At 38.1% G+C, this 3,940-nt stretch overlaps 1 long non-coding RNA gene across 1 annotated transcript; it reads right to left on the bottom strand.

The window, feature by feature from the left end:
- Window positions 1-614: 614 nt before the first annotated feature.
- On the bottom strand, window positions 615-2,350 carry LOC139835377 (uncharacterized). Its single transcript, XR_011751182.1, has 5 exons — window positions 2,272-2,350; window positions 2,087-2,183; window positions 1,845-1,921; window positions 885-960; window positions 615-722 (listed from the first exon to the last, which is right to left on the bottom strand). It is a non-coding gene; the product is annotated as an uncharacterized lncRNA (long non-coding RNA).
- Between the last annotated feature and the right edge of the window lie 1,590 nt (window positions 2,351-3,940).

The following is a 3,940-nucleotide window of genomic DNA, read 5'->3' as shown; positions in this document are numbered from 1 at the left end:
TCGCCCAAGGTTTTCATAAACATTTACAACAAGGTAAACCTTGAGGGGTTCCCAACCTATAGTTTCATGAGAAGGAACTAATACAACACCATGGCCGAGATGCGGGTCATCACGCCATGAGGGGTATTTGTGAGTGGCTCAAAGAGGATTATACTTGCTTAAGGTAAGCATGTATGATGACAACATAGGATGGACCCAACTTTCAGATTTGTGGTACTACTATACAACTTGGATGGTGAAGGTGCACTATCCAACCAACATTCACAAGGGTACACGGCATAGTCCTCTTAAGTTGAGAATTACACCAAGATCATGACATTGACACCTCTAAATTACAAAAGTGGTGGGTGTGGTGTATGTTACTATCTTGAGAGGGAAGATGCTCAAGTTGAGCATACAAGATGACCAAGTGGAATAGCACGGCCATAATACCATGCATCCCATAACACAAGAACAATAGGGGAGTATCACCACTAGGGAGTACCCCATTTGCAATCACCCAAAGATGACATAAATAGAGAGAATAACACACATAGAATTAAGGTGCTTTGGACATCAACAAATGACATCCAACTAGACACCGAATCAGAGGTCAAAAGATGGCTTGCCTTGGCTTATTTGTCCCTGTACTTCATCAACTCCATCAATATAAGAATCCCAACAACATATATAAATAAAATCCTCGTCCGATTCCACTTCTTCTTCTCCGGAATTGTTCGCATCTATCGCCGGAAAATATAAAAGGAACACAATCAATCACATTGCTCCAAACATAACAAGCATGCAACATTCAACAATCAATAGCTAACCACTTTACTAAGGGATAACATACAAAAGACTTATAGGTACTACAAAGCAACTAAAAGAGAACCCAATCTATTTACCTAGTGAAGGTATGAGAGTGCCATGACTTAGCAATTGCCTCTCTCGGTTATCACCATGGTATAAACCAAACATCCCCTGGTAGATAACATCATAAAGAGGACAAGAGCATTAGTTTGACATCAAATACATTCACAAAACATTTTCTAACATTTTTGTAAAAGTAGAAAACAGTTTTCCTAACTTAGTTTGCTCACATAACACAACATCCAAAATAGGAAGCAAACCATATTCCACATCATTTGAGAACTTAAGCAAAACAAAAGAGCTAATGTTAGATTGCAGAGGTTTTATTTTGTAAGCATAAAACAAGGGTTGCCCATCTCTACTAAAAAGAGTTGGTCAAGGGTTTTAAATAAACCGAAAAGTTTTGCTTCAACAATGCATGACACACATATACCTTACTAACAGCAACAAATATGTATGAACGGAGACTAATAATATTTTTCCTATATAGCCAGTACTAATACAAGACTAACCCAATTGGAATCACCCAAAAACATTAAACATACAATTTTAGGAATTTCCTTGAATCTGACTGTCCAGAAAACAAGATCTGTAAGCCATAAATCGTAGAAAAATCCTAAAAATATGAGGTCACTTGCATCTGAAAGGTAATTAAACAGAGATGCAAACACAATTGGATTTGGGTTCAAATTATTTCCGAAACTCTCACAAATGGATTGACAAGTTTACTGCATGTTTTCACCATTTGCTTTAACTATGGAGTTGCAGAATAGATAAAGGTTTGAAACTTGTTGGAGATGATTAAGAAAACATTCAGCAATCCTACAGAAGTGGAACCACTCAATTAGGTTCAAAAATGGATTTTTGATGAATTAAAAGCTAACAGCCATGTCTGCAGAACACACAGAATAAGTTTAATTCACCACAAATCGTACACAACTCATAAAAATATGAGGTCAGCTGTATCTGAAAGATATTGATAAGGTGGTTCTTACCCAACTGGTTTCATTCAAAAATTCATTTCCAAGCTCCTGGTTTAATTCGACAAAGTCAGATCTGACCAGATCTTGATCTGTGAACCATTTCAATTTCATTAGGTCATTTGAAGTGAAACCAACGCCAAAATGAAGGTACTGGAGAGGGCTTTCACCCACAGTTGAGTTTGCTCAAAAAGGTTTTGTAAAAAGGAAGAAATCTAACAAACAGTGATTCTGCATGTTTACAGAACTTTATTTACCGTACAAAATCCGTAAAGTATTTGAGGATGAGACCAACGCCAAGTTGTAGATCTTTTCAATACCTATCTGTGGAACTTTGAATCACTCGATTTGGATCTGCACACAACATTTGGCGGATTTTACAAGTTCGTACCAAAATCTGAAACAGCAAGATACAGAAATTACTGCAGGGATTTGGACGAACTTTGCTCAAGAACTTCAGATCTGAGGATTGCTCAACCTCCTCCATGCTTGGACCAACATGAACCTGCATCAAGATCCAATCTTAGCAATGGAGGAAGAAGAAAAGGAGAGGAAACCAGCTAGGGTTGGGGGAGAAGAGAGTGAGAGAGATGCTCTCATGGTGAGGATGAGCTTGAGGAAGAAGGGGAGCTTCATCTTGGCTGGTTTTCATGGCCATGGCCGGCCATCGAGCTTAGGAGGAGCAGCAGCTCGTGGGGAGAGGTAGGAGGAGAGTGTGAGGGAGTGGAGAGAAGAAAAATGAGGCCAAAGGTGGAGGTGGTGGCCGGCCAAGCTCTTTAAATAGAGGGAGGATGGTGGCTGCCTCCTTCTTTGATTGGCTATGGTGGGTGGCTGCCCATTTAGTGATTGGGTTAGGTGGGAGGCATGGCTTGTATAAGAAGGAAAAGAGGAGGTAGTGCTGGCCGAAATTGGCATGCACACAAAAATTGGCCGGCTCCATTCTTGTCATGAGCAAGTGAGAAATGTGAGAGAGATGCACAACATTCATGTGAACAAATCAAGGCATGATGTTGAGGAGGTAATGTCCATGAGTGATTTGGATGATGATAAGTATATGAGTAGATACATATAGATAAAAATAAGTGTGAGGTGATATGTACTCCAAGGATAATTGTTACCACTATGGTTGGGACAAACATAAGATGAAAAATGGACCCAAGGGTATATTTGATGATTAGAAGTTTTTATTTGAATTTAATTTTGGAAGGATTGAGATTGGCCACATGCAACAATGCATGAGCATGTCAAGGTAGATGGGATGGTGATTGTGGTTTGGGCAATGGTAGAGCAAGGTTAAGAGAGATGGAGAGTGAAGTATCCATATACTCACAAGGATGAATATGGTGACATAAATCATCAATTCATGAGGTCAATGTGATAATAGAAAAGAATAGAGGATTGAGATGGGTATGATGAAATATAAGTTGCTCCACAAATTAGAGGTCAATAGGGAGTGATTTGAAAGTATCAAATGATCATCTACATGATCAAGAATTGGAGGATGAGGGGATACAATGTGGTAGATCAGAGAGATACACAAGATGTGCAAGATTTGTCATTTGAAATAGAACTTATTTGAAAAGTATTTGAAACACCTCAATTGTCTAGGGACAATTGGGAATGAATTCAAGTGGAATGGAATTTGAAAATGTTGAGAGAACTAGTGGAACATAGGAGTTCAAAATATTCTACTTACTCTCTCAAGTATAGTAGTGTTTTTCCCAATTTAAAAATAAACAAGAGAAAACAAGAATTGGCACAAGTACCATGAATAAGCCTTTTTGTTAAAGGAAAGAAAAATAGAAAGTAATGTTTTAGAAATCAGTACTTGGTAGAAATGGGATGAAAACAAAACCCATTTCAGTTCCTTGTTTTCTTTGAAGAGAAATCTTGGAAAGTTTTAATAAAACTAGAAGTAGTTTTGTGATCAAAACTAGAGAAGGAAAACTGTAGGATTTTTGAGGAGGGAAACTAATTTTAGGGAGGATTGTTCTCAAGGGTAGATGGTGGCTACAAAATGTATCCATCATTCCCACTCTTGGTTTTGTGAAGATTAAACTTGAATAAAAACAAGAGGTAAAAGTGAAGGAAGTGATCTAGAGTTGAATCAT

Source organism: Lolium perenne, chromosome 2 (assembly GCF_019359855.2).
Source record: "Lolium perenne isolate Kyuss_39 chromosome 2, Kyuss_2.0, whole genome shotgun sequence".
Taxonomy (NCBI): domain Eukaryota; kingdom Viridiplantae; phylum Streptophyta; class Magnoliopsida; order Poales; family Poaceae; genus Lolium; species Lolium perenne.
The sequence above is the reverse complement of the archived record's forward strand: the minus strand, read 5'-3'. Positions and strand labels throughout refer to the sequence as shown.